The sequence below is a fragment of the Arvicanthis niloticus genome, chromosome 3 (assembly GCF_011762505.2).
Source record: "Arvicanthis niloticus isolate mArvNil1 chromosome 3, mArvNil1.pat.X, whole genome shotgun sequence".
Classification (NCBI taxonomy): domain Eukaryota; kingdom Metazoa; phylum Chordata; class Mammalia; order Rodentia; family Muridae; genus Arvicanthis; species Arvicanthis niloticus.
The window spans coordinates 61,738,911-61,762,350 of record NC_047660.1 but is presented as its reverse complement, the minus strand read 5'-3'; the positions used below and the strand labels follow the sequence as shown (position 1 = coordinate 61,762,350).

General features: G+C 44.2%; 1 protein-coding gene and 1 non-coding gene across 2 annotated transcripts in view; both read right to left on the bottom strand.

Moving 5' to 3' along the window:
* Cryl1 (crystallin lambda 1) overlaps positions 1-23,440 on the bottom strand; it is a 127,560-nt gene that overhangs the window by 42,445 nt on the left and 61,675 nt on the right. The window lies entirely within an intron of this gene.
* LOC117706450 (small nucleolar RNA SNORA26) lies at positions 15,076-15,196 on the bottom strand. The gene has a single exon (XR_004606543.1). It is a non-coding gene; the product is annotated as a small nucleolar RNA SNORA26 (small nucleolar RNA).

Genomic DNA, 23,440 nt, shown 5'->3' with positions numbered 1-23,440 from the left:
CTTTTTTTGTTGTTTGAGGCAGTGTCCCGTAGCCAAGGCTGTCCCTCCCACTCAATATGTAACCAAGGCTGACTTGAAACTCTAGACCCTCTTGGTCTCCTTTGCCCCTCCCCTCTCTCCTCCCCCTCCCCCTCTCAGGTTTATGCAGCATTAGGGATCTAACTCAGGGTCTGACAAATGAGCCACATCCCGCCCACCTCTCACTAGTTTCCAGACCCAAATAGTAGATGAGGGAGGCTAAACGTTGCTGCCATTTCCCCTTCCCTTCTCAAACAGAAGAAACTGAATGACGGGGTTACGGGTAAACGTTTTTTACTACAACTTTTATAAAAGTAAATCACAGGCAAACAGTAGTGTCTCTTCGGCAGTTAAAGCTACCTGGATTGTTGAGAGCTTTCAGGGCTGTCCTTGGGTGAGTGCACAATCACAGCAGGTCAGCTCACTGGATGGTTCCCAGAGAAAGCACGAGTACCTGCTTTTCAAGTCCTGCCACTGGCCACAGGACACGCACTCCCACAGACGGCTGCCATGAAAGGCAAAGATGAGGTTTTGTTGAGTTTTGATTTTTTTTAATGACTCCCACCCCACCCTGCCTCACCCAGTCACCCCACACAATTTAAATAGCACCCCATGACTCATGTAAAATATCTAGATGAAAACTTCAATGTGCTTTCCAAGAAAACCCAGATATGACTGCAGTACTTGAGGTATTTTACACACAACATGGTTCTAAGAATGGTTTTGAATGTGGAGGAAGACCAGGGAGAGAAGCTGACAGTGCTCCTTGGAGACTCCAGGGCTGGAGGGGGCGGAAAGCAGAGTGTGCAGGCAGACTGCTGTGCAGGCAGGCCTGACGCTCCCGTCTAATCTCTGCCATGCTTTTTCCCCAAGATCGCAATCTTTAAAACCTATCATCAGGCTGCCACTCCAGAGGAGGTAGACAGGAAATGGGAGAGAGGAAGAGGAGGAGAGACCTGAAAGGAACAAGGAGTTTCCCTACTCCGGAAGAAGTGATGTCATGTGTTAAGAGAAAAAGACGTTCACTTTCAACACCCAACCTCTCAGACAAACGAATGGTGCTCCGCCCAACCCAGGAGCTCATTTACCCTTACAAATCAAATTAAAGTGTTTTTGATTTTTGGTTGGTTGGCTTTGAGGGTATTACATGTGCTCACTCTGTTAGCCTAGAAGTTTCCACAGTGATCCAAAACAAATTACACCCCAAAATCTTCCCTAAGGAAATAGCAGGGCAGACTGTACTGGGCGGGCGGGAGGTGGGGAAGGGTATGAGGGGCAGCACGGGGTGAGGGGCAGCAAGGCACCGACTGCCAGCGGTCAGTTCCCTGAGCTTAGGTGTTCTGCTTATAGAGATTAGCGCTGTCTGTCCTAAAAGCAGTCCTGCCTCCGGTGACCTCACAGCACTTTAGAAACAAGCATGGTTCAGCGCTGTCGTCCCTCTGAGCGCCTATTCCCATCCTCGTTCCAGAGATACTTTTGTACCTTTTATGAGATCATTTATTTAGAATTTAAATGCTTGGCATGAAAAAAAATAATGGAATAAAAACAGTTCACTTACATCTCTATTCATGCTATTGCTTTAGGGCATTTCTAGTATTTCTTAGGAGGAAGAGGTGACATCTGTCTAAGTGCCATGTGCTAAGCACTGTGCCAGTAGAGCGTCAAGGGAAGTGACATTCTTAAATACAAGTTACTGAGGTTCCTTTGTTCTTGTAGGGTGGGTTTTTTTGTTTGTTTGTTTGTTTGTCTGTGTGGATCTCATGTGGCTCAGACTAGCCTTGACCTTAGCATGTAGATGAAGATGACCATAAACTCCTGACCCTCCTGTCTCTCCCGTCCACCTCCCAAATGTTAGGGTTACATGTATGAGCCACTATACTTGGCTATAAGTTGGTTAAACTTAAAAAAAAAAAAAAAAAAAAAGCTGTCCAATCAGTAGACCAGAGCAGGATCTCACTCTGTAGCCCAGGCTGTTCCAGAATTCACTAGCTAGCCCAAGCAACCCCCATCTCTGCCTATAGCTGTACCATCATGCTACATTTTAAAGAAAACACTTTGCTATTTCCAATAAGTTAAAAATCCACTTTAAAGCCACATTTGTTTTATTTAGCTTTGACAGCCAGATGCCATGCTTGCTTCTCTTTCTGATTCCTTATCCATTTGATCTGTTTTCCTCACCTATGCACTGAAGAGAGCACACACACTGCTCTTTGCTTGAGGGGACACCTCATGTGTCCCGTGCTGGCCTCACTGTGGAGCTGAAGATAACCTCATATTTCCCATTTCATAGGACAGGCGTGCAGCATGAGGCCTGGCGTTGTGTGGCCCTTGGCCTTCTGCAGGCTAAGCAGACACTCCGTCCCCAGTCTGTTTGTGCTGTGTGAGTTCATCTGGGATGGGATCTAGCTGGAGAGCCATGGCTGGCCTGGAATTCCATACATAGAGCCACCTGGCCTCCAATTTTTGGAGATCCTCTTGCTTCTGCCTCTCAATGCTGGGATGACACACACACCACATCCCCCACTCACCTCCATAAAGAGAGAGTCCTAATTCTTCTTGTTATGTATTGAATACTTGTTTCATTTTTTCAAAAAAAAGAAATGTTTTCTTTTTGAAGAAAAAGAAACCACACTGATTTTTTTTTTCTTTAATGGTCTTATTTGGTGGTTTTGTTGGGCCAAAAAACATGAGTGTTTGACTATTCATATGGTGTGTGCTGTAGGGCAGAGACAGCCATTGATTGGTCCAGGGTCTTAAACAGTAGCTCACCAAAGCCATGAAGTTTGCTTGAAAATAACAAGAACTGGGTTAGGACCCCATGCTGAGGACCTGCCTCACAAGGCCCCATAAAACTGAGGGTCTAGCATGTAGCTGTGTGTGATGCTAGGGTGATCACATTGGTTTTCCCACATGGTTGTTGATCCACAACTCCTTATCCAAGGCCTACTGTAGAAACTTCAATGTTCCCCTGCCTTTAGCCAGCCATAAAGAAATTCTCTGACCTTTCCTGACAGATAGCAGGTTATATCCCTCTTTCCAGAAGTCTTGCCTGTAAGGAAGCCTGCCGCAACACTTGCTTCCATCACACTAACTCACGAAGTCTCCCTGTCATTCAAAGGACAGGCTCAGATGACCCACACTGATAAACAGGTGGACGCTGTGGAGGGTGTAAGCCCAAGGGAGGGTCTTCTGTCCTTGCCCTATACCTCGGCCTACGCATCTCTTCATCTGTAGCCTTTATGATGTGTTTTACAATAAACCAGCAAAGTCCTTTGTCTATACCCTATAATCTGATAGGACAATCAATCAAACACAGCCATCCATGTCGGACTATGGGAACCCTGATTTATAAGAAGTGCAGAGAAAAATCAGGTGGGCCTGGGGACCTGCAGCCCTGATCACAGCAGGAAGAAGCAGAGGTAGGAAGTTGTAGGAATCCTGCCTGGCCTACCAGTTCTAGGAACAGCACCTTGTCTCAAAAACAAACAGAAGAGGAAAGAAACCAGGAACTTCTGGAAGACTCCAGGGGTGTGGAGCAGCCTTAGGGGTTGTGTCCCACCGTCCACAAGATTGATCCGACTCTGATTCCAGACAGGTAGATAGAACTTTCCCATCTGACTTAAGATAGTACAGCCTCCAGCCAGCCGCCTGCTGCTGTGGAATTCACAGCTTGCTTGGTGGGGGATGGGGGAGAATCACACCCACTTCTGCAGTCTGTGTTGACTGTAAGAACACAAGGAAAGTATCACCTTGTGACTGACACAAACCTCTATTAATTTTTTATCTGACACAAACCTCTTGATGTTTTTGTTTTACCGTCTCCCATCAACAGAGGAGTGGGAGAGTAGATGCTTCACATAAGTGCCTGTGCCTGCTCGTTCATGGGGTTGTCTCTATGACCTTTGGGCTATAATAGAATATAACTCAATATAGTCCTCACTTTGACATAACAATAAATAATACATTTAATAAATTAAAACGTTTTAGACATTCTCATAATGAGACTATAAAAAGAATCAAATGGAAATTCAACAGCTGAAAAATACGATTAACTTCAACTAACCTAGAGGATGCACTTCAAGGCAGATCAGACTTAGCTAAAGAAATGAAGACACATCATGATAAAATATCCAAACTGAAGGATGCAGACTACAAGAAAATGCAGGGCAGATGCATGAAATGCTAAGAGATGCTCGTATACAGGTAGGTGCACCCAGAAGAGGAGCGGGAGAGGCAATGGGTGGATAGGGTACAGAGGAGGAAGGGTAACTTCTGAGCCTGATTAAAGGAGTGGCTTTATATGCTTGCCTGGGTTCCTAAGGATCTATTGTGAAGGATTTATCTGCACAAGGAGACCTCAACCTCCACTCTGGTTTTTGAGGCAGCATCTCTCCCAGAGACCTGGGACTCCCTGATTAACCTAGGCAAGCTTAGCCAGCAAGCCTCAAGGATCATCCTATCTCCACCCACCCAGTTTGGGGGTTACAAACAGAGACCTGGGGATTGAACTTGGGGTCTCAGGTTTTCAATGCAGGCACTTCCAGAACTGAGCCATCTTTCCATCCCTTTTTAAAGACTTTTGTTTAAGGTCTAGCTAGCCTGGTGCACTAAGCATGAAAAAGAAAAAACTGTCTCAAACAAGGGAGAAGGCAAGGCCTGACAACTTGAGGTTGTCTTCTGACTTCCACACATGTGCTATAAAAGCACATGAATACCCCTTCACACACACACACACACACACACACGCACAATCACACATTACATTATACACATATCATATACACTGACACATAAAGACTTTGGTTTTTTGTAAGATTTTAAAAATTAATTAAAATTCTACACTTGGGAGACGGCTCCTTGATAAAACACTTTTGCTCTGCAAACATGAGGACCTGAATCTAACCCCCAGAATACATTTAAGACTATGGGACACCGCGGGATGCACTTGACATCCCAGCACTGGAGAGGGAGAGAAAGAAGATCCCTGGGGTTCACTGGGTAACTTGTCTAGCCTAGTGAGCCACGGACCAATGCACTCACACTTTTCTAAAAAACTATACCTAAACTTTCAGTCTAAGAGAAGAGAGTTCCCTTCCAAATGGAGATGTAGAAAGTTTCTGTAGCATTAACTACCAAATCAAAGATTCTCGTTCATATAACATTTGCCCAGGGAAGAGAACTGATTAGGATACTTAGCCACCATCAGGAATCTGATTAGACAGTGCTTCAAATAAAGAGTTACAACCCTTCTTGAGTAATAATACTACGGAAAAATAAAACTTTTGAAGTCATGAGTCTTGGTCTTAAATAACAAAGGACCAAGAGAGGGGTACTTAGGTACCAGGATTGTCAGGGTCTCCACTGGTCTAGTTAGCTCTCTGATGTCTACTACACTTGCGGGGGGGTGGGGGTCCCCTCAATGAAGAGCAATCCCTCCTCTTTCAAAAAAAATGCATGGCTGAAGAATGAATGAAAGGTGCCTTGTTACCCTAACCAGTCTACTTTAAGACTTGAAAAACAATTCTACTGAAAACCCTGGGCTTAAAAGACTGCATTTAGCTGGGTACTGCAGAGAACACATGATTATTAGAGAGGCTAAGGCAAGAGAACCCACTGAGCACAGGGGTCCAGGGTTGTAGTATGCTATGTTGATTAGTGTCCACACAGTATCTGGCATCCTTATGGTGTCCTCTCAGAAGTAGGGGACCATGGGCTATCCATTCCAATCAGTAGTGGGAAACTGCCTATGAACAGCCACTGCAGTCTGGACAATTCATCCAGATCTTTCATTTAAAAAAAAAGAAGCCATGTCACTGTTATTATATAGTATGCATATTGTGTGCAACTTACAATATAGTTAGTTTTCTATATTCACTTTGAGCAGTTATTTTTAGCTCAAGATCTCTAAGAAGCAAGCCCAAAGACAGGACCAATCAAGAGCTAGCATATAACATCTGTGCATATGCCCATGTTAGGAACAGTCGTCCACTGGCGGCTAAAACATTCTACTCTACCTTGCAATAGCTTTTGGTGCTGAGGATAAATACAGAAGGTTACTCCTGGCTGTAGGACAGAGTGACAGAAAACCCTGCAGTGTAGGATGACTTTCTAATCTACATATGACTGCTCTCAGTGGCTATAGCTCCTCAGTATGAATGTCCACATGAAAGTGGGGAAACTGTTGCCCTTCCTGTTTGGATGAGAGTGGCCTGAATAGCCAACAGAAACAAGCAGGAACACCCGAGGTTTTCTGTGACATCAAGTGTCTCCTGGAATGTGACCTGAATATGTTTTTGTCTCACTGATAAGTCTAAAAGCAGTAGCTCTGAGATTCCCAATAGTGAGCTAAGTGAAGGGAAACAGGAATAAAAGTCCTGATTCCTAGAGGAGGAGCAAGAAGGGATGCTGCCCACCTCAAGGAGAGTCAGGAGCCCTGAAGAGCCTCTGAAGCCCCAGGGACATAATACCTGAGGCAATGGCTGAGCCACAATCTTGCCCAGTTAGAGTAGAGCACTTTGGGGAGGAGAGCATGGGCCCACACCTTCATGGAGGACATGTGAAGGGAGAGCTGAGAGCTGAGTACACATGGGAGGAAATCATATAGAAGCCTCTAGGCAACTAGTCCTCATCTTAAGCATATGGTATTAGTGACAGGATAGGAAAACTTCAGTGCATCTAGGGGAACCATAGCAACTCCAAACCTTAAAATTTACCCAACTTTTAACCAGATTAACTCAAATCCCCACAGTGAAAGCCTAACAAAAGGAAAGGTATGCCCATGCAGACATTAAGAACCATTTCGGCCAGCATCTACTGATTTTTCAAAAGTCAGCATATACAAAAAAACAAAGTTGATAATCTAGAGATACAGATGTGACTCAGATATTGGGGTGATTTTACAGTAATTTTAAATAATTACAGTTAACATGCTAAAGGCATTCTTGAAAAATGCAAAATCACACCTGTTGTTTCAGCAGACACTTAGAAGCCAGGTGAAGGTGATTAAGAGAATACTAGAAAGGAAAGAAACAAAGTAACAGATGTAAAGAATGTCTCTAGACAGCTAGCTCACAGGTAGACACAGGTCAGATGAAAAAGGAGTCGGGATTCTTAAAAATGGGTTTGGCTGACTAAAATCACCCAAAGAAACCAGCAGAAAGGCTGAGAACTGAACATCTGAGATCTCTGGTAGCAACATCAAGTAAACTAACACATGTGGAAACATGGGAGCTGAGACAGAGGGTGAAAAGGATAGAAATGTAATAATTAATGGCTAAGACTACTATACAATAATTAGTTGGGATGTAATATGTGAGAGCTATGGACTGGGTCAAGGTCATTATGGGTACTTCCTTTAAAATGATGTAATTCTCATGGAAACTTGGTTACTTCTTGAGAGATAATAGTTACAAAAGAGCAAGCCTACCATTTCTGTCTCCTTCTTGCCTCCCATCTTGCAAGTGATGTGAGAAAAGGGCCCTCATCCAAGAATGCGTAACAGTGTTCAGACTTTCAGCCTCTAAAACTGTGAGCTGAACAAATCTCTTTTCTTACCTCCCCAACAGTCTAATGGGTGGGGTAAATATCTTTATAAAGTCCCCAACCTCAATGGGTATTTTGTTATAGCAAAGGAAACAAGTATAAAACACATCTCACGTACACATGGAGGTAAGTTAAAGGAACTATCTTAATATCTGAGAAGCAGACCTCAGGACAAAGAAAGTAGCAGACAAGGAAGAGCAAACACCCTGGAAAGCTGATTGCAACGTTCTAAGAAGATACAGGAACCCTAAGCAGCGATGCCTCTCACAGCAGAGCACTGAAGACTTTCAGACATTGAGAAGACTGTTTGACATCATAGTTACAGACACAGCTCAATGTGCTCTTGTCCAAGACCACGGAATAGAAGCCACCAAGAGTGAAGCCCACCTTGAACTGCAGGTGATGAATGATGGATTTCAGTGTGATTTACCCATTGCATGTCACTGGTGTGGGAGGAGACAGCAGCTATGCTGTAGAATGGTTATGGGAAGTCATTGTGCCTCCTTCATTTTACTGTCACGCCAACACTTTTCTCAAATAAGAATAAATAAAGATATTAGATAATGTTTTGGATACTAAATGCTAATTTCTTTACAAAGTTAAAAATATATATGTGAAGTAAGAACTAAGATCCAAAAAGAGAAGTAGGCAAATTCATAGCTACCATTGGAGACCTTAGTAATTATTCCTCAGGACAAGCAGACAGAAAGAGTAATATTGTTACAGCAGCTGTTGGTCAGCTGTATCAGTCAACTCCATCTGCTTGACCACTCATAGACCACTCCATCAGGAAGGACTGTACACTCTTCCCAAGTGCACGTAGGGACAAGTCACAAAGACGGAGCACATTCTGGCCAGGAACTAAAGATATCATCCAGACATGCTCTTGCATGAAAAGCAAATTAAGCTAGAAATGTACAACAAAAATAATTGGGAAATATCCAAATATCTAGAAATGAATTAATGCAGATCTTAATAATCCAGAGTGTAATTATAGTTATCATGAAAATTACAATTGTTTTGTTGAGACAAAGTCTCACTCTGTATCCCAAACTAGCCTGGGACTCACTATATAGCTGTGTGTGTGTGTGTGTGTGTGTGTGTGTACTGAGAATTAGAACATTTTTAATTTGACTAAAATAAAAACAACACATAAAATAATTGGTTTCAACTAAAGCAGAGTCTAAAGGGCAGTTTGTAGTCTTACACATGCATGGTGAGAAAGAAGAAAAATTATTAAATAATTTTGGTCCCTTTGACTTCTCTTTTTGTAAGCTAAAATTTCGCTGTTTGCTTGTTTATTTATTTTGCAGTGTTGGAAGAGAGCCTGGAACACTAGCGACACACGGCCACTGAAGTGCAGGCCAGCCTTTGAGGTTTTGAGACCCAGTTTTGCCGTGTAGCTCAGGTTGCTCTCAGACTTGCAGTGTTTGCATCTGTGCCCCTCCAGCTCAACTTATTTTTTTAAATTGATACCTAAAAACACCAAAATGGAGGCTGGTGAGATGGCTCAGTGGGTGAGCGAGCTTGCTACACAAACATGAGAACTTGGGTTTGAATCCCCAGCACCCGTGTACAGAGCCATGCATGGCTGTGCACCCTTTAACCCCATCGGGAGCAGAGACGGGTAGGTCCTGGGAGTGCACTGGCCAGCCAGCCTAGTGCCAGTTGGCAAGCTTCAGGTTCAGTGAGAGACTGTACCTGAGGGAATAATGCTGAGAGCAATGGAGAAAGGCACCTAATATCCTTTCTGGCCTCTACATATGCTTCTCTGTGCCTGTGCACCTATACAGCCACTTGAATGCGACACCTCCCCCACACAAATCATACATATTTGTAGGGTGTTATGTAATGTTTTGAGACATGTGTAGATTTTAGAATGTTGTGTACTGAAGTTCGACATATCTCCTTTGTTTATAGTTTTTGTATGACTGGCAAGATTTCTCCATGCCAGGGATTGAACTCAGGGATTTGAGCATGCTCTGCAGCCTATAATAGACCTGCCTTACTTTGTATATCACTTTCAGGAATTAGTTTGTTGAAATCTAAAACAAGCAAGAGTTTGTTTTAGACAGGGAGTCATGCAGTCTAAGCTGGCCTTGAACTTGTTACATAGCCATGGATGGTCTTAAACTCCTGGTCCCCCTGCCTCTACCTCTCAAGCCCTGGGATCACAGGCATTCAGCACATGCCCAGCTCTTCTTTTCGGGTCTCTTAAGGGAGAGTCTTGAATTTTAATAAAATCTGACATTTGTGTAGCAAGCTCGCTCACCCACTGAGCCATCTCACCAGCCTCCATTTTGGTGTTTTTAGGTATCAATTAAAAAAATAAGTTGAGCTGGAGGGGCACAGATGCAAACACTGCAAGTCTGAGAGCAACCTGAGCTACACGGCAAAACTGGGTCTCAAAACCTCAAAGGCTGGCCTGCACTTCAGTGGCCGTGTGTCGCTAGTGTTCCAGGCTCTCTTCCAGCACTGCAAAATAAATAAACAAGCAAACAGCGAAATTTTAGCTTACAAAAAGAGAAGTCAAAGGGACCAAAGGAGCCAAAATAATTCTGAGAATTTACGAGGTTCAATGATACACTCTGATCTTTCAAATGCTGGACTTACCTGCATTACACCTGTTTTATGTGGTGCTGGGGCTCAAACTCAATGCTTGCTGAATGCTAGATAAGAATTCTCCAACTAAGCTACATCCCTGCCCCAGAATATGTTCTTTTAAGCCAGTGAAGTTTTTTTTTTTTTTTAATGTGTATTTTATTTGTTTTATATGTATGGCTGTACACCATGTGACGCCAGAAGAAGATGGCAGATCTGGACTTACAGGGGTTATAAGCTGCCTCACATGGGTGCTAGGGGCTAACTAAACTCAGTTCTCTGCTACAGTAGGGAGTACCTTTAACCACTGATTCACCTCTCCGGACCCAATGCCTATGAGTTTTATAATTCACTTGTGTTTGTAGATGCAGGTACATGTCAAGGCCAGCACTTGTGGAGTCCAGAAGCCAATCCCAGATGCCATTCCTCAGGTGCAATCCACCTTGGTTTTGCTTTCTGGTTTGTTTGTTTGTTTGTTTCCAGACGGGGTCTATTTGGCCTAGAGCTTGCCAAGTAGACTGGCCTGGCTGGCTACAGTAGAGCCCCAGGGATCCACCTGTCTCCACATTGCAGACATGGCTGGAATTTTTTATGTGGATTCTAGTGATCAGACTGAGAACCTTATGTGTATGAGTGTGACAAGCTGTCTGTTGACCGGGACATCTTCCCAGAACTATAGTTCACTTTGAAGAACAACAACAAAAAAACATGTATTAATTTTTATTTTATGTGTCTGAATGTTTTGCCTGCATGTATGTCTGTGCACCACATCCATGCTTGGTGCCCACAGAAGCCGAAAAAGGGCATCACATCCCCTGAAACAGGAGTTACAGACAGTTGTAATGCTGATAATCAAATCCAGGTCCTCTGAAAGAGCATCCAGTGTCCTTAACCACTGAGCCATCTTCCCAGACTCCTATACCTCATTTTTGAGACCTCCTACTTCAAATTATAGGACCTCCTGCCTGCCTGCCTGCTTCTCTCCCTCCCTCTCCTTCCCTCCATTACAGGGTCTCACTATGTAACCCATGCTAGTCTTGGATTCACAGTACTCCTCTACAGCAAGCTTCACTGATGCTCTCAAGTATGGACTGGTGCTTAGGAACATTTGCCCTGACTGAATATGGGGATTTGCCAGGAAGCCCTCCCCTAGAAGACCACCCAGCAGACCCCTGTGCACAGCCATGCTCACACCTCTGCAGAACCAAGGACTGTGAAAGACAAGAGATACATAGTTCACGAGAGCCAGACAGAGTGCCACATTAAGGAGTCTGCCCTGTGTCCTACCGAGAGGGAGAAAAAAAAAATGATGGGAGAATTTTAAATAATGGAGAACCAATCAGAATAACCATTCGGAAAATCTAAATCAATGGCAGAAGAGACAAACGAGAGGCGGATCTAAAATGAACTCAGGAAGTTGAGTGGATGGTGGGGGGTCTGGAACTGAGGGCATATGCCAGGCATCTGGCTCAGTGGGTTGGCAGAGAGTGGCTTGGCAGAACTCTCCAGGCTGAGGATACAAATGACGGTCTTGGAGTAGGTGGATGTTGGGCTATGCTTTCAGCGCTCACACGGTAAGATCGAGTCTGCGGCATAAGAGCCAGGCAACAAAATAAACTAGGACAGGTTTGAGCACTGTCCTGAGGGAAGTTCTGGAACCCTTCCAACCTCTTAGACAGACAAAATTTTCAGTGGCTTGCCAATGTGAATATTTCCTTGGCAGCTTCCATCACCAAGGAAGCCATTACATACTAGCACACACCATTTAGCAGCCTACACTTAGGATAATAACCAAGCAGTCACCTCACTCTTCACCATATTCCCAAAGACATCACAGGCTCCATCTGCTCGGCCTTGTCTGGGCCTGTGGCTAAGCAAGGTTCACATCACATGGGAGCCTCCAGTCTAGCAGTTCATTTAACTGTGGTCAACCATGGGGCAGGTAACCAGGTTCCTAAAGCAGTAGGTAACTGGTTTTGTTTTCTAATACCTGCAGGAATGTGTCTTCCCATCGCCTTCATACTCAGATATCAGTTAGAGGTGACGACATGTCACCCAACTGTGAAAAAGCAGAGAAATGTTGGCATATGTTATTATCACTAATATTTCCCAGCATTTCAAAGAATACCCAGTACATGGCAAGCACTTTATATGCCATTTCAATTAATCCTGAGAGTAAGGTGGAGGGAGGGGGGGTTTGTCTTAGTTGGAACAGTATCTGCTGTACAAACATGAGGACCTGAGAGCATATTCCCAACACCCACGTAAAAGCCAAGTGTGGCCACATGTATCTGTAACCCCAGCCCAGGGCTGTGGAACAGTGGGGACAGGCGGATCTCGGAACTCCTCAGCCAGCTGGTGAAGTACATATCCACTGAGAGACCTGCTCTCAACAACTAAGGTGGACAGTGTGTCAACTCTTGTCTGTCTCTCACACATGTAGGCAAGCACACTCACATATGCACAAATAGACACATGCACGACGTGGACAGGCACACAAAAATAAATACGCAGATGTCAAGAGTAACCTCGTTACAGTTTGGATTTTAAAGGACCCCCATCGGCCCATGTGACGGTGCCTTAGTCCCCAGCCTATGACTGGGAGATGAAACCCTTAGGAGGTAGACCCTAGGGACAGGAGACTGTCCTCCCCCCAGTGAGAGGGCATCATTTTAAAGGGAACTGTAAAGATAGGTCCATTCCTCTTCCTCTTTCCTTCCTGGCTACCATGTGTTCCTTCATGACCAGCCCAAGAGACCAGTGACAGATAATATAAACAGCTTAATTTTTCCCGCATTTTATAAATGAGAAACATTCATGAACTCATAGAGATAAGGGACAAACAGTAGTAGGACTTGAAGCCAGGTCTGTCCGGCCCACAGGCTTTGAACAAACAGAACTAAACTCAGGTTTGCATCCATGAAGCCAGCTCTCAGTGACTCATGCTTCATTAGTGATTGCCAGAGACACCTGTGTACGAAGACTTTTTTAAAAACCAAGTATGTTTGTATCGCTTCAAAAGCAATATGTGTTCACTACAAAGAATTTAGGCAAGTGTCACTCAAGTCCTCTCAAATAAAAACATTTTTTGTGATATTTTGTGGGGGAGGGGGAGATGACAGATCAGAGTACACACAAGTCTGTGCTGGAAATGGGACTTTCCCGTCACTGTGGCCTGGACATTCACGCCATGTGCAGTTAGTGCAAGCTCACAGTGTTTGATTTTGCTTAGGAAAAAGAAGAAATGAGGCTCTCCTTGTATCTTTCTGGTGGGAGACAATTCGTATCAACTTAACCTCTCTCTCTCTCTCTCTCTCTCTCTCTCTCTCTCTCTCTCTCTCTTCCATCTCTCTCCTTCCCCATCTCTCTTTCCCTCTCCCTCCTTCTCTCCTTCCCTCTGTCTCTGTCTCTCTCCTTCCTTCTTCCTCCTCTTCTTCCCTCTTTCCCTCTCTATCTCTATCTCTCTCCCTTTTATTTTTCCTTTTCCTCTCCCTCTCTCTCCCTTCCTGTCTCTCTCTCTCTCTCTCTCTCTCTCTCTCTCTCTCTGTGTGTGTGTGTGTGTGTGTGTGTGTATGTGTGTATCTGTGCTTGTCTGCCTCTCTTCTTCCTTCTCTTCCTTCTTCCCCCCACCCCTCCATTTTGCTTTTTGAGTAAGAATGTTGCTATGAAGCATGGCTGGCCTGGAACCTCTATGTCGCCTGGGCAAGCCTTAAACTAATGTCAACCCTCTTACCTCCTCCGCGCTGGAGTACAGGAGTGCACAACCACACCCAGCTAGTAAATCTGTCCTATGAGAACTTTCTTTCGGCCCCCAATAGGCTAGAGACATTTTACCATCCCTCTTGAGTCAGGTGTTACACTGACCTCATGTTCCATTGTTTCCCAAAGGAGCTACAGAGGTCATTGTGACCCTGCTAAACCCAGAGCCACCTCCCACTGCCTCCTTAGACAGAGATAGGTGGCTCCTGTCTTTTAGTGTGAACCACAGAAATGCAGATTAAGTCCAAGCTTATCATGTCACATCTGGAAAACAAAACAAAATTTAACAAACCAAGCACTGAAGAAGTGGATAGATTTCCTCGCTGTGGTTGGGAAAAGTATGTCGGATAACAAGTTTTAGACAGTATGACAGCATGAGATGACATAAGACAACATGAGCTGGATATACAGAAGCCCTCCAAGCCAGATACGTTGACACAGACATGCAAGCAGACACAAACAGTCACATGGCCACCAGGAGGTCACACACAGCTGTGCGGGACATCATGGTATCTAAAAGCAAGCAAGTAAGAAAACTTAATAACCATCAAACAGGGATTACATAATCTATAACACTGTCATATTAACTGACTTTTAAATGAACAAAAGGGTGTTGATGTGCCGGTGAGAACAGACTGTAAGGCTAAGTAAGAAGCAAATTTCAAAACCTATATGCAGCAGGTCACATTTAAAACAAATTTAAATATTTATAATGAGCATTAAAGTATAGACAGGAAGGGCACCCATCAAGTCTGTACTGATGGCTGCCTTCAAGGAGGAGGAAGGGGAGACGATACTGAGGAGGGCCCACTGAGCACTTCAGGCTGTGGTGGTGCACACAGTTTAATCCCAGCACTCAGGAGGCAGAGGCAGGTGGATCTCTGAGTTGGAGGCCAGCTTCGTCTTCAAAGTGAGTTCTAGGACAGCCAGGGCTACATGAAAAAAAAAAATACAGAAAAATGCATGCGCTAAGAATATCACTGGCCTGTCATGTCAAGGTGACAGTGAATGGAAATGACATCATCACTCGCCATACTTTTCTGTTTTTAATTTCTCACAGTTCATGAAAGGATTTTTTTTTTTTTAGGGACTATTAACAAACTTCTAAAACCACATCCTTTTCATATCAAATTGATATTTCTTTTTTTCTGGTTTAGCTGTGGCTTCAGAAAGGATCCAAGAGGAAGTTTGCAGTCCCTTTTTTTGAGCCTATAGAGATTTCCTCTATTCTTCTGTGCTAGCCTCTTACAGGACTGTGTCATCCTAGAAAGGGCACAAACTGGAATCTCAGAGCAAAACACCAAAAGACTTAAAAGGCCTTCACATATTCTACAGAACAGGCCTGTTACAAGGCGGCCCGAGAGCACCAGCAGGACAGCCCTGTTCCTCACCTGCCCTCAGGATCACTACTGCCAATGCTGCCAGGTGCATTTTTCCAAGCCTTATCATTTGTCACGTGTGCTGCAAGTAAAAAACAGTAACACGAAAGCCAGCGACCTCACATTCCAGCCCTAGCACCACAGAGGCTGAAGCAAGAGGTGGACAAATTCAAGGCCTGCCTGGGCTGCACAGCAAGACCTTGTCTTACAAAACAAAAACAGTAACGTCACAAGGAGACAGAGAAGGGATCAGGAGCTTGGTCTCTGGGTTTTCTAAGTCAGTCCAGATGAAGCTGCTTCCTTCTCAAGATCTGGAAAACATGCAGCTACATTAAGATCCCCAAGCTTTCTATTCTCAGAAACACCCACCAGCCCCATCCCTATCCCCAGCCCTACCTCCATCCCCATTCCCATCCCTACCGCCCAACTTGGTTTTTTGTTTCTGAATTTGGGGGTTTTTTGGGGGGAGGGGGGATATTGGTTTGTTGTTTGGTTGGGGTTTTTTGAGACAGGCTTGCCTAGAACTGTGTGTAATTCAGGCTGCCCTTGAGCTGTCAGTAATCCTCCTCTTTAGGAGCTACAATTATAGCCACGGGCCACTACACCAGCTCTACTCACTTCTTAAAAACTACTCTTTCGTGTGTGTGTGTGTGTGTGTGTGTGTGTGTGTGTGTGTGTGTGTGTACACGCACGTGCGCTTGTGTGTGCACATGTGTGTGTGAATATGCCACAGTACGCAGGTGAAGAACCAAAGGACAACTTTCAGGAGTCAATTCTCTCCGTCCTCCATGCGGGTCCCTGGAATGAAACTCAGGTTGTCAGGCTTCGTGACAGTGACTATTCTCACAGAGTGATCTCCCTGCCCCTCTACTCAACTTTTGAAAAACACCTAGGCTGTTCTTAGCTCTCAACATTACAAACGCTACAGTAATAAACACTAGCATGTAAACTTTTGTGCTTCTAAAGAGCCCAGCCCTAGGCATGAAATTACAGAGTATACCCACTTAGAACAAGCAAGATGACATGCCAAAGAAAGAGTATGATGAAGTCTTACCCTTGGGACCTATAAATGTGACCCTGTTTAGTTACACACAGGGCTTCTATGGATGGAACCAAGTTAAGATGGGGTCTTCTGTGGACCTATGAGACCTAGATTAGAGAGGACTCTAAATACACTGTCTTATGTCTTCATACGAGGAAGGAGGGGGAGGGACATGCAGGGTGCCAGGAGCAGGACATGTGAAGACAGAGGCATAGGTTGCAGCAGGACAGCTGTGGACATCAAGGCTGACTTCAGGAAGAAGTTGGGCAGGGCAGGTGTGGTGCTGGTCACAGCCTGCAGAGGGAGCCGCTGCTGATACCAACAGGGCCCCTTTCAGAACTGGAAAAAAAAAAAACAAAAAAAAAAAAACAAAAAAAAAAAAATTTCCAATGTTTTTTAGGTCACACGTTTGTGGTGACTTGTTATGGTGGCCCTAAGGCACTGATATAGGGGAGTCCACTAAAGCTCTCTAGCCTGGTACATCACTACCAAGAGCAAGGGGGCATACTCTCTCCAAGGCTGCTTTAACAATCTTTGAATTTTACCAATTTGATAGAGAGAAATGCTTCAGCTTTTCATGGACTTGAGTTCTTCTATAGTGTGTGTGAATCAGTTCTCATAGCATCTGGCCATCTCAACCACTGCACCCCTGATATCTTCTACAGTTTGTCAGTTCTTTATGTATTAGCTTTCTGTCTGGTTTGGTTTGGTTTTGAGACAAGATCTCTCTATGTACCCCTGTCTTGGGGCTCGCTATGTAGTCTTGAACTCACAGAGATCCTCCTGCCTTTGCCTCTCAAGTGCTGGGAGTAAAGGCGTATGCCACCATGCCCGGCTGTATTACCTTTTTCCAAATGTATTTTGCTATTGTAAAAGTTCTCCTAAAATTCCCATTTACTGTCTGGTGTCTGAAAAGTTTGATCTGATTAAGATTGGTCCCATTTGTTCTAGATACCATTTCACATTAGGAAATCCCAAACAACTTTCAAGAATATAATAAAACTTTTCACTGGATATTTTTAAACCCACCCGCAGTTGGCCACCTTCACTGAGAGAAACACTCACTGCTTTTTTCCAAAGGACGATGATGCTTTCTGCCCACCAAGTCCCTACAGATAAATCCTTTAGTCAATTAAAAAAAATTTCAAATATTTACTTCATATATAACTTACTCTTATTTTCTTTTTAATGACATAGAAATTGAGAAGCCCATATCTGAAATTCTTGAAGCCAGAAGTGTTTTAGATTTGGATGTTTTTCAGATTTTGAAACATTTACTAACACATAATGAGATACCACAGTGCTGGGAGTTCTATCTAAACAAAAAATTCAGTTACTATTTCATTTATTCCCTGATGTGGTCTAGATCTAGAATGTCTCCTCAAAGATTGGCCACCAGTCTGTGGAGCCATTGGACACTACAGAACCTCTACATTGCATAGCTTCCTGTTCACCCCAGATAGAGAGGGTACCCACAGATCCCAGATCAGAGAAAGGATAGCATCCAAGTCCAGTTTGCTGAACTAGTGAGTTTATAGTGGTTATCTACAGGCACACCAATGACCCCAACACGGGGGATGCCTCAGTTCACCACTGAAGCTGTTTACCACATACTTAAAGACTTTATGAGTCTTATGGGCTGCACGATCCTTGTATATCTCCTTCCCCCATGTAAGGGAATGCTTGGAGATGCTCTAAGTGACTTCCTGTTGTGAGGCACAGCAGTTTGCAGGCTGTGCCCTACCTTCGGGAACTCCATTTTGCACTCAGCATTTGGCTCCATTTTGAGTGCAGAGGCAAGATAGCTCTGTCTGTATCTCATTAGGTGCTTAACACCATCTCCAAGGCACGGGCCACTACATAGCTTATTCATGTAAGTAAACTTACCCAAGTAGGTTGGAGAGACATGGGCATATGGATGTATTAAAACCCTATCAGGAGGCGGGAGGTGGTGGCGCACGCCTTTAATCCCAGCACTTGGGAGGCAGAGGCAGGCAGATTTCTGAGTTGGAGGCCAGCCTGGTCTACAGAGTGAGTTCCAGGACAGCCAGGACTACACAGAGAAACCCTGTCTCGAAAAACAAAACAAACAAACAAACAAACAAAAAAAACAAAAAAAAAAAAAAAAAAACTCTATCAGGAGAGAAGGCCCAATAATCCATCACACATACCAAATCCCTTTACCTGGACCCTTCAAAGAGGGAGGTACCTAAGGTGATGGCTATGTCCCCAGCCAACCTGTTATCTGAGCACCAATGTGTGCATCAAAGGAGGGATAGGCAGAGAGCTCCCAAGTGTTCCCAGGGCTTCACCTCAGCACAGTCCCCCCCCCCAGTCCTATACCTTGCCCCACAGCTTACACCTCAAGTCTGCAGACTCCAACAGCTTGTCTGTGTCTTACTGAAGCACTCACAATACCTCTCTGCACTTTGTGTCAGCTCTGCTCCTGCCCCAGTAAGCCTTCTTTGAAGGCTTCCAACCTCTTTAACCTCTTTGTTGCCAGTCTATAATCTACATACATATGTAAATAGATAATACTGTGTGAGGTGATCCTAGTGTTCATTCTAGTGAACAAGTAAGATTATAATAAAAGAATCTGTTTCCCACTGGCCAGCTATCAAGGGCTATGAAGACCACCTGGCAAATTGCAGACAGTAAGAGGTACCTTGTGACTTTATTGTTATTCAATAAATTCTGAAAGTATGGAAAGACACAAACATGTCTGCTATGCTTCAGGAAGAAAACAATACGCAACACTTAAAGAGGTGAGATATTTGGAAAGAGTTAGCCAGTAGGACTGGTTCCCTGGAAAGGTATGGGGACTCTGGGCCCCAATACTGTTCCCTGGCTGTCATGAAGAGAGCAAATCCCTGCTACACACTCCAGTAGTGATAGACTAAGGAACAGCAGGCCCAGTGCAGCAGGGTCAAGTGGTCACTGGAAATCATAAGATCTTCTAGTTGTTTCCTCTCTGTTAAAAGTCAGTCTCTCGCCCTCCAAGGAGAGCCGGGCATGCCGTGACCCTGCAGCTCCTGCAGAGCTCTCTCCCTCCCTACAACTGCAGCACCCTTCTGTCACTGCCCAGACCCAGTACCTTGACTTATCTGTGGTGGGTGGAGTGGGATAGGGTGGGATGGGGTGGGATGGGGTGTGGTGTGGTGTGGTATGTGTGGAGTGTGTATGTGGGGGGTATCTCTGTGTGGAGTGTCTCTGTATGTCTATATATGTCTCTATGGAGTGTGTCTCTCTGTGTCTGTGTCTGTATCTGGGGTGGGGGACCCTGCAGAGACCAGAAGAGGGCATCAGATCCCTTGGAGCTTGTGAGCTGCCTGGTGTGGGTGCTGGGACCTGAACTGGGGTCCTTTACAAGAGTGGCAAGTGTCCTTAACCTTCTAACCATCTCTCCACTCCCATAACTTTACTCTTATTGATGCCTTGTGACTTCTAAGACATTGCCACCCCCCAGAATAAACCCTATATGAGCAAGAACCCCACTTTGTTCCCTGGGATCTGAAGGAACCTGCTGGAATTGAAGGCCTGTTCACCATCTCTTCAGGGCCGCACTGTGTCCTGTAAGATCTAACACTACACCGTTCCTGTTCTGTAAAACTGAAGGTTCTCTCTCCTTTCAGAACCCTGGTGCTACCTGTGGTGTGAGGCTATAGCTCTCCTAATGTTCTAGGAATTGACAGCCCTTCCCTTTCAGGACCTTCATCACACAACCTCTTTCCCTGAAGGCTCTCCGTTTCAAGGCCAGATCCTGACTGCCTGTGCCCATGAACCTACCCTACTGAAGCTCACCTACAGGGCAATTTCATACCCACTTCCTTTCTGGGAACTACTATACCATCTTTGGCTCTAAAAGGCACAAATTAAAACCTGAGACTGTGAGCTAAGCTAAGCCCTCCTCCTTCTACACTGACAGTCTGAAGCATGCTGTCCCAGTGGCAGAAGCCCACTCGTGTGTGCCTTCTACACATACCCTGAAATTATTGAGCATTCATGTGGGTGAAATTATGTTTTATGAGAAAGTATTGTGGAATTTTCCATTTGTGTCATCGTGTCCATACTCAAGAAGTTTGGGGTTTTAGAATATTTTGGATTTAAGATTTTCAGATTAGTTATGTCCAACCTGTACCAACAACAACAGTTTATGTAGAAAGACAAAATCATTTCTTTCTTTATCAGCCCTTCCCAAATATTCTAAGGTTGGACAATAACCACAATTTAAAGGATTCAGACTTTTAAACATCCCAGCTAGTCACTAAGTTTAGGGGGCTAAAGGACGAATAAACACAAGTTTCACGGCTGGGAGCAGCTTGAACAGAGCCAGAAAACTCAGCTAGGAGTCCCAGAATTCCACAACTACTCCCCACCCTGCTGACCTGCTGTGTGAACTCAGGCCAGTCACTTAACCTCCAAGAAACAAAGACACAGCTTCAGCCTTGAGCACCTCAGAGAGCAAGGTTTCCTGGGCTGGGCATGGGTAAAGCATTCCCAGGAACCCCTCTGGAGTGGACAAACTGGGAGGTTGGGTTTCATTTTTCTCTCTTAAGAAAGGAGAGCGCCCTGAGCAAGCCTTTGGAGACCTCCCCTGGACCTTTGAGAGGACAGTTCAGCTCTTTAGAAAGAGTCAGAGAAAACAAAGACAGGTACAGATCATACTGTGGCTCAGCCACTCCCAAGCATGTGGCTCACATACTCCATGATTTTGGGCAACTCTTCTCAGGAGAGGCCTGGCACTAGCCCATAACGAGCTTACCAGAATATTGGCAGCTACAATCTACACGCTTTCCGAAGTCAATACCTCAAGAGCTTCCAGCTTTCCTATTGGCAGAGGCAACATGAAATTCTTAAACAAGCACTAAAAGGCACAAGAGATAAAGGAAAATGTTGATAAATGTAGCCATATTAGAAATGATAATTTATATACAAAAAAGACACCAAGAACACAACAGGGCACCCTTAAGACAAAGGAGATAGTATGTACAATTTACGTGCATTTAATATGAATCATTAAAGAAGAGTTTAAAAGATTTTGCTTTAAAAAGAACAAAACAAGTTCTGAGCCATAGGCAGAGAAGAATCTAAAAGGCAGCTCAAATAATCCGGCTTTCAGATAAAGGAAGCACAGGCTACTACATGACCTCATCACAACGGCAAACATTTACGTCTCTCACCTAGTTCTGGTGAGAAAATGAAGTGGTATGCTTCAGAAAAGTGTGTGTGTGTGTGTGTGTGTGTGTGTGTGTATGTGTAAGTTGTTCTCATGTGTTAATTATTAATGCATATGTATATAAATGTGTGAATACTCACTAAAGTATTCTTTTTATTATTTAAATATAATATTTTATTAATTTTTTTGAGAATTTCATGAATGTATACAATTTTTTTTAAGACAGGGTCTCATGTAGCCTGGGTTGGCCTGATCTTCTGATCCTCCTGCCTGCCCCAACCTCTTGAATGATAAGATTACAGCCAGGTACTATCATGCCCTGGCTTTTTGGTATTCCTTATAATTCAAGTTATAATAAGCTAATAATGCCGAGGGACCTGTCAACAGAGATTAGCTACATGTGTAATATTTAAGCATGGCAATGAATGAAGACAAGTTGCAAAACAGCGCAGAAGTAAAACATTCATATAAAATTCAGAATCATCCAGTACAAACTATGGCTGCATTTACCTGTAATGTAAATAAACACTGGGCTTGGAAGTACACATCAGTGTATAGCTCTCGTGAGCAAGGCATGATATGAACCTCAGTGCTGAGAAATGCACATGCACGCATGAGTGTGTGTGTGTGTGTGTGTGTGTGTGTGTGTGTGTGTGTGTAAGCAGCCACTGTGGCTCAAGCCAGCAATCCTAACATTTAGGTGACTGAACCATGGGGACTGGTATAAGATCAAGGCCAACATGGGCTTCATAGTGAGTTTCAGGCCTGCCCAAGCATAAGACTCTGTCTCAAAAACAAAAACAAAACAAACAACAACAATAAAAACCACCCAAAATGACAAGTTTCACATTTGGCTAAGCCCCTCTAGCTGCTGCTGTCTTAGCTCACTGGCTGGTTGAAAAGCTAGCCTTCTGTAGCTCTGCACTCTCCTTTTCCCTAGCAGCTGCTAGCTCAGTGCATCCTGACACACAGACCCGAAATAGTCTTAAATTAAACTTTACTTTTATCTAGTGCCTTCGTGCCTGGTGACACCTAGCAGGTAGGCTAGGTCCCATATTTGAACCTTCCTCTGAAACCTACAGGAACAAGAAACTCCTTTGTCCTCCTGAACAGAAGGCACTTCCTCTTCAGGACTCTGTCTTGCTCTTTGTGCCTGCTCTGTCTAACAAAGCTTTTCTCTGGAAAGCTTGCCCTCCCCCCACCCACCATCTACTCTTCTACTGAACCTATAAAAAAAAATCTCTTTAATTTTTATTTAACGTCATGTAGGGATCCTTTGAGGAGCCATATTTGTGATGTTGGGTTTTTAATTTTTAAATGTGTGTGTGTGTGTGTGTGTGTGTGTGTGTGTGTTCCCACCTACACAAACATACTGTGATGCACATATGGAAGTCAGAGGACAAATTATGGAAGTCAGTTTTCTCTTGAATCCTAGGAATCCAGCTGTTTGCCAAACTTGGCAGCAAGCAAGTCCCCTTACCTGCCGAGCCGCCTCAGCAGCTAGTGTTGGGTTTTTTTGTTTTGCTTTGTTTCGTTTTTAAACCTGACGTTCCCATTATGTTCGTCTATATAGTTTTGCACGTCTAGATTCTTTCATTAAAATGCTACCAGCCTCTCCTTAAAATACCTGGAGCAGCAGACGTCATTGCCTGACAGGGATGCTCCTTATCTACACTAAAACATGCTAACTACTTTAATCTCACAAAATAATCGAAATTGCTGAAATTTTTCAGTTTTGCAACAAGTGGGCTTCTCCCGATCCACATCTTCTCAGAACTTATTTTTCATGTGGAAACCATGCCTCAGCTATTCAGCTATCTTTGGTATGAACCCATGACCCCTGGTAGGATTCACATCCTTAGCCATCCACAGAACATACTAGAAGCTGTTGTGCAAGGCTTCGTTCTAGAAATGCTTCTTTCT